Source organism: Suricata suricatta, chromosome 5, assembly GCF_006229205.1.
Source record: "Suricata suricatta isolate VVHF042 chromosome 5, meerkat_22Aug2017_6uvM2_HiC, whole genome shotgun sequence".
Taxonomy (NCBI): Eukaryota; Metazoa; Chordata; class Mammalia; order Carnivora; family Herpestidae; genus Suricata; species Suricata suricatta.
The window spans coordinates 136088697-136100354 of record NC_043704.1 but is presented as its reverse complement, the minus strand read 5'-3'; the positions used below and the strand labels follow the sequence as shown (position 1 = coordinate 136100354).

At 39.9% G+C, this 11658-nt stretch overlaps 1 non-coding gene across 1 annotated transcript; it reads right to left on the bottom strand.

Moving 5' to 3' along the window:
• Window positions 1–323: 323 nt before the first annotated feature.
• TRNAM-CAU lies at window positions 324–396 on the bottom strand. The gene has a single exon. It is a non-coding gene; the product is annotated as a tRNA-Met (tRNA).
• Window positions 397–11658: the final 11262 nt, after the last annotated feature.

The following is an 11658-nucleotide window of genomic DNA, read 5'->3' as shown; positions in this document are numbered from 1 at the left end:
GAAAACACACAAGCTATCTTTTTATTAGAAGGAACCTTGATTTACATATATTATTTTTTCACATATGCTGATTTTTTTGGATGATAAACAGTACCTGGAATCTTAGTGCCCACGGAGAGAGCTAAGACCATTCAGGATAGAACCTATATATGTATCAAAGAAACATCTAACAAATATTTTTATAATAATATGATTTGATTTAAGAAAATTCACCCGCCATTGGTATATACATGCCTGGAAGTTATTTTATTTATTTATTTTTTTTTTTTTTAATTTTTTAATATTTTATTGTCAAATTGTTTTCCATACAACACCCAAACGTTTGCCCTCTCTGAGGCTCGAACTCAGGACCTTCAGATTATGAGACTGATGCGCTGCCCACTGCGCTAAGAAGGCGATTTATTTTTTTTAATGTTTTATTTTATTTTTGATACAGAGAGAGACAGAGCATGAGAGGGGGAGGGGCAGAGAGAGAAGGAGACACAGAACTGGAAGCAGGCTCCAGGCTCTGAGCTAGCTGTCAGCACAGAGCCTGACGCGGGGCTTGAACCCACGAACGTGAGATCTAACCTGAGCCGAAGTCGGAGGTTTAACCGACTGAGCCACCCAGGCGCCCCTGGAAGTTATTTTTAAATTCCCACAGGCATTAACTATCTTGGCATAGATATATTAACAAAGCCCAAAGTAATGGCATAAGATAGTATCAAATATATTTAGGCCTTACAGTCGATCATGAAGGGTTTATTGATTAATAGAGTTCCAGTGTTGGCTAGGTGGTATGAGAAGGAGAGATATTTCCATGCTCTCAAGAAGTGTGTAGTCCAGCCTAGCATTTTTCTTGTGAGGTTGCCACACACTGAGGGTTGTGAAATCAATTTAGTAGGTCATCACCAGAATAAACATTATAGAACAAAAAATACCTGGGCGCATTTTAGGTAATAATAACCAATGTCATTTTGTATGATGTATGTGACTATGTAAAATATTTTGCCAATTGAGCTTGCTGTCAGAAAGGTTTAGAAAACATTGACTTCTAGGTGGAAAAATAATACAAATACATCAGGAAGAGCTGGCCACTCAGAATCGTGTCTTAGTTTGCTAGGGCTGCAGTAACAAAGTACCACAAACCGAGTGGTTTAAACAACAAGCAATTTATTGTCTCCCAGTTCTGGAAGCCAGAAGACCAAGATCAAGGTGTTGGCAAGGTTGGTTCCTTCCAAGGGCTGTGAGGGAGAATTTGTTCCATGCCTCTAGCCTAGATTTTGATGGTGAGCTGGCAATCTGTGGTGTTCCTTGGCTGGTAGATGCATATTTCAATCCCTGCTTTCATCTTCACACAGCATTCTCCCTGTGCTCAAGTCTGTCTCTGTGCCTGAATTTCCTTTTTTTTTTTTTTTTTTTTTTTTTTTTTAATACGGACACCAGTCATATTGGCTTGGGGCCCACCTTAATGACCTCATTTTAACTTGATTACCTCTGCAAACACATTATCTTCAAATAAGGTCACATTCTCAGGTATTTAGGGTTAGGGCTTCAATGTGTCTTTTTTGGAGGGGGGACACAATTCAACCCATAATAATCGTAATGGCTACCATTTAAAATATGGATGTGCTACTCCTCGAACTAAGTGCCTAAGTACTAGTCTTTATAACCACTCTGAGAAGTAAATTTTTTATGTCAGTTTTACAGAATAAAGAGGTTCAGAGAGAGTCACTGTTACAATTTGTATCTGTTTTACTTCAGATCCTGTGTTCTTTCCACTCGGCTTGTTGATTCCTGGGAGGCTAGAGCTGGCAGGGGTGTTAGAGGCCATCTGGTACAGTCCCCTTTTCAAGTGTTGTGAGCCAAAAGATAAAAATGGAACTATTTGTAAAAATCTGGTGTGTTTTCTACATCCCAGAAAAGCAATGCGATTCATCTATGGAGAATGACCATCTTGTTCCTTTGGGAAACCCTGGGATGGTTCACAGATATTCTTTCTTCCCCAACATCCTCCCAAAGGTGGGGAAATTTGGGAGCACATGGGTTGGTTATGTGTAGAAGGTGAAACTAAAAGTACGTAAATGCTCCATCTCTTGCCCATGGCCCGCAGCTTATAGTGTTTATGTGACATTATATGAACTCCAAGAGCAATATTGTTGTGTGTGAGTGACAAGAATAATGAGGAGGAGGATGAGGGATAGGAGAAGGAGGAAAATAAAGAGGAGGTGGAGGGAAAGGAGAAAGAGAATGAATCTGGCTGCCTGTTTGCAAACTTTTACCAAAAGACAACTTAGCCCAACAACCTAAGCATATTTTTGTTTCTTTTCCATAACTAAGTATGAAATATATTTTTACTGTTAAACTTTCATTACTACACAGATATCTTTTTCTTTGATTAGTATGAAAAGCAGATACTTGGTAGGTTTTGCTTGCATAAAATATAACTGGAATCTGAGAAATTTTGCCAGTGTATCAACCATTATTTTGATTATGAATCCCTATTTCCCACTGCCAATTAAAAAGACAAATGAAGAAGAATGATGATCTGATGGCAAATCAGTGTGATTATAGGAAGGGACTGGATTGTACAGTCAGACCTAGCTTTGCATTTATTAGCAGTTTGAACTTGGGCAAATTCCACCTAAGTTCCCTGGATTTTGTTTTATTGACTGAGACATTTGGGATTATCATAATACAATCTTCTGAGAGAGATATGGATTGGGTTAGATAAGAGAACACACATAAAAGTGGCTAACATAATGCCCAGAGCAAGGATGACTTACTTAATGTGTACATTTCTTTATCAGTTTGGTTTGGCTGTAGACTTCCCTACTTTTCAGTGACTACTGCTTGTTCGTTCATCTAACAAACTTTTGCTGAGCTCCTATTTTAGGCAGGACACTGGCACTACAGTGGAAACAGAGCCAAGCAAAAGTCTCAGTTCTCTTATAATATACATTCTAGTAGGGAAGACACACAATAAGCAGCTGGATAAATAAACAATAAGAAACTATAAGATAGAGATGAGGAATCTGTAGGAAATTAAATTGAGGGGATGCGATAAAAGTTTTTGGTGTTTTCTTTATTTTAAGTTGGTCAGGGAAGGTATCCTTTAAGAGGAAACATTTAAGCAAAGATTTGAATGACAAGAAGAAGCTGCTGAGGTGCAGACCTGGGTGGGGTAGAGCAATCTAAGCAGAGGAAGGAGTTAACAAAGACAGGAGGATGGGAATGATCTGAAATGATTAGTGTAAAGAACAGAGAACTGGTGGTTGAGGAGCAGAAGGAAGGCCAATGTGGCTGAAACATCAAGGGAGCAGAGAGAGATGTGGTAGTGCTGAAGGAGTGGATTCAGGATATGTTGTACATTAACTAGGAGGAGGGACAAAGAGAACCAGGGATAACTCCTAGATCTTTTATTTGAGGAAACACAAAGAAGCTGGTGTCATTTGCTAAGATGAGGGAAATCCAGGGAAGAAAAGGATTTGAGGAAATACTGCACATTGTATACAGTATTTGGGATCCTTATTTGACATTCAAGTGGAACTATTAGTAGGAGACCAATATGTCACAGAAGAGGATATGGATGTAGATTTGGGACTTAACATGTAGATGGTCTTAAAGTCTGTGGTACTGGGCTAAGAGACAATCTCTTGTCCTAGGACAATCTCTTCTCTTCAAAAAGTGGTGGATAGGGTAGCCTCCTTTGATATCTCTTTCTTCCCGCCACGTCCCACCCCATTGTTACATCAGGACTCTGGGCCAATGATGACATTATCTTCTGAAGTGGAAAGATTTTGTGTGGTCCAGATATTGTCTCTTTTTCCTAACAGAATCTCCATTTGTTTTTTTTTTTGGCCTTGGATTCATGTGAAATTTACATTGAAATGTTCAATTAATCCCTTTCTAGGTATACGCAAATGGGCAATATGTTATTTATCTTTCACAACAGAATAATAAAAAGAAAATTTATCCCTTCATCAAGAATTATGGTTAGTGCTCAGTTATCAATATTGACCTCACTACAGAACTAAATTTAATTATCTGGGCACATATTTACCTTTGATTTGCATACAGCACTCCAAGTGATGCCAAGAGCAATGTTATATGTCAATTTAAGACAAATTAGAGTCATAAAATCTAACCTGCTGTTACAATTTTTGTATTTATGATTTAGGCTCCATTTCACATGTTTTATGTCTAGTTTTATAGCAACACACTCATCACGAGCACCTCTGGGCACAAGTACAAAGCACCACTTACAAAAACAACAGATTGACAAAAATCAGGTTCTAAGGCTCACCCCGACCACCCTTTCTCAAGTGCAAACTGTAGTCAATAGATGAGTCTCCTTCTGTGAGCCCCAGAGGCCTACATTCTTGGACTTTTAATGAACCAAGGCAGAAAGGAAATGTTTGATTCTGGGACCTTGTACTCCTGAACCTCTTTGGTTCAGGACCCAAGTTAGGGTCCCTTTGAAATTTGGCTAATCTTAATAATCAATTTAAGTTGTATAAGAAAGAGTAAGAGTCAGTTGCCACCCTGTGGTAAATATAAGAGTAACTGAACATTAAATAGCACTTGTCATGTACCAGATGGTGTTCTGGACTAAGCCCTTTTATATATTAATTCATTTAATTTTCATATCACTGTGAAATAGGTCATATTATTAGCCTTATTTTATAGATGATGAAACTGAGGCATAGAGATTTCAGAGCAAGGGAGTTGTTACAGATTGCATGTTCCAGGAAGCTGACTCCAGCGTGGAGGTTTGCATGTAGGAGGCGTATCAGTGGTGTTCTCAGAATCAACACTCAGAGGGCAAAGAAGGAAGCAGGATTGGGCAGAAGGAGAAGTTGGGGTCTGATGCAGTCTCGACAAAGGCTTCAGTCAACCCTGTGAGAAGTTCTGGTTTGAGGATGTCTCTACGTATTTTTCCAGAATTGGGATGAGAGCCATGGGCTTTATATTACGTAAGGTGTGCATGGATTATGACTTGGGTTGAAGCCAGTGTATTTGGTAGAGGGCAGTTCCTGGAGACTGGGCTGCTGGGACCACTCCCAACAGCTGGGGGAGTGAATTCCTTAGTTCTGAAGAGGGATCTTGGTGGCATGTCACAGAATCCACTGTTTTAGTGGAGGTGGGATTCAACACTGGAATGTCTGGCTTGAGATATCAGGTTCTTAACCCCAATACTGCGTTGTGATATGCAAATAATTATAAGCAGTGCTAATAGTCTTAGTTGAGTGGTTGGAAATAGGAAGAGATTAAACATAGGATCAAACTAAATGATTCTTATGTAGTCTATTTCTCACATAGAAAACTTTTAAGACAGGAAGCTCAACTATTCAGCATTAGTTTAGTTCTCTGGGATATATGCAGCAGAAACTGACTCAGGCTAGCTTAAAAATCATCATCATCATCAACAACAACAACAACAACAACAAAGGAAAGATAATGTGAAGTGTCATGTAGTCAAAAAATCTGAATAGCACAGATCTTGGGAAGAACAGGAATGCAGCTGGAACCAGGGATTTGAAGGCTGCTCTATTGCTGACTCTGCTTCTCATTCCATTATACTGTTATTCATATAATGGAGAATATGAACTATCAGAACAACCAGAGAGAGATTATTAACAAGTTTTTTTTATTGTGTCAAGTCCTGGAGAAGGGACCCATTGGCTCAGCTTGCCTATGCGGCTACTCCTCGCGCTAGTTCTTGTGGTGACCTTGTATGATAGCAGTTCTGGATTTTACTGTGCTGATGGGGGAGAGAGACTATTCCTAAAAGAGGGGCACTGAATGAATAACCCCCATGCCACAGGGATGTTCAGCATAATATGTCTTAAACTACTTTTAATTAACTCCAAGGAAGCCTAGGGACCTATACTGTACCAGCTCCTTAGGCAAAAGATCAAACCTTTCTCTGTATGTACTTTGCACTCATCTGTGATTTGCTGGGTGGCTGTCCAGTGACTGGTTCTGTTTACCTATTAGAGGACTATTATGCAGAAGGTTGCGATCCTCATTCTCTGTCTTCTCCAATGACAGACAAAAAAATAAGTGTCTACTGAATCACTTGAGATTTAATGCAGTCAGAAGCTGGCACTATAAATGAGTGTTGTTAAAGTATTGGGAGTGTGTGTCATGAAGAGTCTTTGCAATTTCCATACCATGGACTGGTATTCTTGTTTATTTTTAAAAATGTTTAGCGAGGTGGTAGGATAGAGTTTCTTCTCCAAGACAATTGGTCACTTAACTGATAATGCAATAAGGAAAAGAGAACACTTTTTGACTTCCTAGTGTGCTAGAAGTTTTATATACATTTTTATACACTTTTTCAATTTCATATGAAATAATTTTTTTTTATGTCTGACCAGTTTGGTACAACTTGGCCTAAAAATGATTAAGCATTAACCCAAAGTTCAGTACCAATTTTGGAATTTCAGCCATCTTTCTCAGCTTCTCCATCTCTTTCTGGAATTTGGCCTAAAGTTCATGAATACTGTGTGGTTGGAGATATCCCCAATGTGTTCAAACTGCAGTTCTCTAGGACCCATTTAGTGTTTTGGTTTTCCCAGCTACTGAGTTAGCTCCTGATGAAACCTGAGTATTTATGTGACTGATGTTTTTACGTGCTTTGAAAACATTTCCCGTTTCCCGCTGTCTGCTGTGTCTTCTTGCATAAACTCTGTGCCAAGAAGCTGATTGGGTGGTAAAATGGCCTGGCCTTTAACATAAACCAGAGTTTATAATGTCTTGAGCTGTCATATGTTTCATTGTTGTTTATTTATTTGGTCTCTAATTTCAGCCCCTCCCACACAGTGCACTTCAGCTTTTCTCTTGAAGTGCCTCTATCCATCCAACTTCTGATGTGCCCACTTTCTCTTCCTCCTCTGCCTGTAAGTGGCCACTCTTCTACAAGACATCTGTGGGCCAATTGGATCCACTAGAGAACTTTCCCTTTCCTGAATTTTACAACAGAAGAAATAGGTTCAGAAAAACGTTAGCAAATTGCTCACTGTTATCTAGCTAGGAAGTGACAGGGCAAGCATAGGATACCAAACATGTCAGTCTGAAGATGTATTTTTCATTATAAAAACAATATGTTCTCAAATTTTTTGAGAAATACCTACAATGTTCCAGAAAACATACATTTTAAAAAACATCTGCATACTTTATAAAAAGAATGGAAAAATCATCTATTTGTCCTGTCAACAGAAACAAAGATGGTAACCATCTTGATTTATTTTCTTCCTCTCCTTTTTATTGGCATGGGTTTATATTTGTTTCACAGAGTTACATCCTGGCTTTTCCTGTTTTCCCAGATGAGGGAGAGTTTTAGCTGTGGACTGTTACCCCTGACAGCTTTGTCTGGTCAGTCTGGCATCCCAATGTTTTCCGAAACTTAGGCAATTGCAGAAAACCGACAGCCTGGAGATCTGAGCGCATTCTCTACAGGCTCACTGCAAGTGTGTCAAATGTTTTGTGCATCATAATTACCTGTGAGGCTTTAAAAATGTGTATGCCCTAGTATAAGCTAGAACCTCCTGAATCAGAGTTTTGGGGATCATACCCGACCATAGATATTTTACAATAGCTTTCTTGATGATTCCCAGAAGTATCTGGTATCCTTTAGAACCATTAGCATATTTTCCTCAACAGCTGCTTCCCCCATTCCCTCCACAGGAGACACTTGGCAAGACATTGGCCATTTGAAGTTGGTTAATTGTGATGTTCGGACTGCTGTTGGCGGGCCCTGGATATGTTGTTGTAGGAAGAGATACTGCTCCTCTCATCTTTTCTCTATTTATTCCCTGTTCTCTGTGCACTTTCATATTTTAAAAAGATGTCAGACGTTTCCTTTAGCAAAAGCCCCTTTCTTTTGAAGCGTCTGTTTTGTAGGACTTGGGCATCAAGAGTAGTGTCAAAAGAGGAAGCAGAAATAGCTGCTGTATTTCTAGAAACCAGTAATTATTTTTCTGGTCCTTCAGAATGTGTGCAGGAATTAACAGCTCAGTCCTGGTGATATGGCAGCATTCATACAAAGTGAAGGCATAGCAGCAAAAGAAAACAAAACAGGTTACATCACGTAACTGAGCTTTGAGGCACGTGTGTATATGTGCATTTACATGTATTTTTTAAAAGATTAACAAAATAGCTGCATTTGAGAATGACTGAGGCAGATATTTATGCCTGTTGGAAGAAGAAAGACAACACAGAGCCTTGACACTTATGTTAGAATTTGAGCATATTTTAAGAACACTGGGGAAAATGGAAAGGATTTAGCAATGCAATGATAAGAAAGATCTTTTCATCTGTTCTGAAGAAAATGTGTTGGGGAATGACCTAAACTGAAGGAAGAGGCCAGTAGGGAGTCCAATGTAGTGCTTGGGCTAGGATGGAGGCCGTTGAGATGGAGGTGAATGGACAGAGCAGAGAAACATTTAACAAATAAGGTATATAAGACTTATTGATTCATTGAGTGTGTTGGGGTTGAAGAAGAGAAGGGAGGATGGAGTTTAGGATGACACAGGTTTCTGGCTTGGGAGACTGGAAGGCCATTTTCTAATTTAGGGAACCCAGGTGGAAAGAACTCCATCAGTTTGGGACATGTTGAGTTTGAGAAATCTGTGGGACAAGTAGGAAGAGGTCAAGTAGGCACTGGGAGACACAGGACTGATGCTCTGGAGAGAGGTTGGGGAAAGATGGAGATTTGGGAGTTATCAGTGCTAGAAAGAGTTGCATTTGCCTAGAATGTACACACAGGGAGAGAGGAGGGTTTGTGACAGAGTCCTGACAATTAACAGTTAAGTAGAAGAAAGCATTCTAAGGCAAAGGTATCAGAGGTAGTAAGAGAATTAGAGACTTGTTGTGTTGAGTGAAGGGAAGAGAATTTTCAAGACAGGTAGAGTAGGCACACATGTCACTGGGAGGAAGAGTTACTGTGGTGAGCAGAACTCAGGTTGAGTGGTGAGTTGAGGAGTAATTGGGAAGAATAGGAGCAAGAGGAAGGGGAGAGGGGGAGAGGGTGGGAGGGAGAGGAGGAAGAGGGAGAGAGGGAAGGGAGGAAGAGGAGGAGGGAGAGTGGAAAGGGCAGAAGAGGAGGAAGGAGAGAGAAGGGAGGAAGAAGAGGAAGGAGAGAGGAAGGGGGAAGAGGAGGAGGGAGGGGAGGATAGAGAGGAAAAGAAGGGAGAGGAGAAGGAGAGGAGGAGGAGGAGGAAGAAGAGAAACTAATAAAAGGAGATTTGGATGGCCTTTCTGGATCTCAGTTTCTTCCTGTCATCAAAGGGTGAAAGAAATGATTTTCTAAGATTTCTAATCACTATAACACTCAGGATTAGATGTTTTTAAGGTACACTTGAGCAGGTGTAAGATGATAGTGCTCTTTCAGGTCAGTGTATATATTGATAGAAGAAAAATTGTGTCATTCCCAATTCAAGATTCATAATCTTATGTAAATTGGATGCTGCAATTTTTTTTTAGTAAAGCTGAAGGTCTTATGGTTTACATGCTGAGTTTTACATGTTGTTTCTTTGCATGCATCGTATTAAACTTCAGCATAACCCTCTTATATTTCTTTCATAAAATCACAAAAATTTTATTAGTGGAAAAATCAAATCAGATACGCCTTGAGTCTTCTTTGACTTTTCTGGAAGTGAATCCAGACTGGGGCTATAAAATCGCTTTTGAGCACACTCCTAGTAGAAACCATTTCAATTAACTTCTTAGAGGTAATTGTATCCCAGCTTCAGTCTGGATTTGCTTAACTAGGGAGCTCAGTGCTTCCAAAATGACTAACTCTAGATTATTTATTGCTTTTTCTTCTTCTGTATAGTCAGATATCATTTATTTTAAAAAAATGTCGTGGTAATATCCCATTTTAACACTGCACTTTTTGGTTTGTTTTTGTTCATATGATATTGGAACAAACACCTCTAGGCCATTCTGTGTGGCCTATGTTCTCTAGTTTCCTAGTTAATCTGAGAACTGATAGGCAAAAAGTTGTGATTTATGTGCAGTGGTTTGAGGGGGGCAATGAAATGTTAAAATATCATTTTCTTTGTGATTGACCTTATCTATGAGAATGGAGAGAGCCACTGTAGACATATCAGAGGTTCCCTGAGGGGGCAAATAAATCTTAATTAAACAAGTATTAGAATGTTGTCATCCAGATTGTTGGGTTGGAAGATGTGGACATTGACATCTAACAGTTATTTTAATTGAGGAGATTTCCAAGGCTTATTAACACTAAGGTCTGATATGTCTACCTTTACAAAACCCCTAAGTCCTGCAGTTTTCCAATATTTTTCACTGAAAAGATATAAGAACAGATAATAAAAGGTGAGTTTTATGATCACCATTTATAACGAGAGGCTCCCTTGAGGTCATTTCTTGAACTTGAAGGGAAGGAACAGAGGTAATAGGAACCTACAGGGCATTTAGCCCAGCTCTTGAGACATGAGGTTGATAGCATCAGTGTCGGGCTCTACTCTAGGAAGCAGCAGCCTCTACAATGTTTTAATAAACACCCAGGTAGAACTATTTTCTGGCTCATCATCTGCAATGGAGTAAAATAAGACTGAGAAGATTTCAAACTCCCCAAATATACTGGAGAAAACAAACTTCTAATTTGGAAGAAGACTTTCAGCATGGGCCTGAGGTATAATAGGCTACTAGAATTGTGGATTCAGAGGCTGGGTGTCTATACCAAATTGAAATAGAAATTGGCTTCAGCAAAGCCTGGAAGTAAGTTCTGAATTATGATTTTCTTGAAAACAAACAAAAAAACCAAACAAACACAACAACAGCAACAACAGAGGTATTGTTAATTTGTGCTCCCAAAATGTGTGGCCAGATTGTTGGGTGAGTTTTGCATTTTGTACACTACAATGTGCTGTTGTTCTTCTGTAAGAAAAAAACTCCAGGTTGGGGGGTGCACTCTAGCCCTACTGTGGAACCATCTTCAGTCAGCTTGTGCAGGCCAGGTTGGAGTGGGGCTCACCAGCATGCTTCACAGACACAGGAGGGTGGGAAGAGGCTAATCCAGGAGGGTGGACCTGGGGAGCCCCGGCCTCCACTATTGGGGCTCTGGTCATGGTTAGCAGGAGGTGAGGCTCTCTGGAGTAAATCAGGAGCATTCCCACATGACCTCTGTCTACTCTCATGTTTCCAAGGTTCCTCGGAATGGCAGTGTACAACTAAAATATTTTGAGTTAAAGACAAAAAGATACTTCCCTGGAGGGTAGAGACTAAGCTCAGAAGTCTTTTCCTTTGGAAATCTTTTCCTGAAAACTTCCACTTTTGTTTTCTTCCCCTGCCCAGCCCTGTCCTGTAATCTGGGTTAGATAGCTTTAATTTCTTTTTAATGTTTATTTATTTGGAGAGAGAGAAAGAGTGGGTGGGGAGGGGAGAGAGAGAGAGAGAGAGAGGGAGGGAGAGGGAGAATTCTAAGCAGGCTCCGTGCTGTCAGCACAGAGCTAAACATGGGTCTTGATCACAGGGATGAGATCATGACCTGAGGCGAAATCAAGAGTCAGATGCTTGACCGACTGATCCACCTAGGCGTCCCATGGTAGCTTCAGCTTTTAAATACTTATCACACTGTGTGATGATCGTTGATTTATGTGACTGCTCCCACTCTTATTTGACTCCCTGAGAAAAAGTATAGTCCGT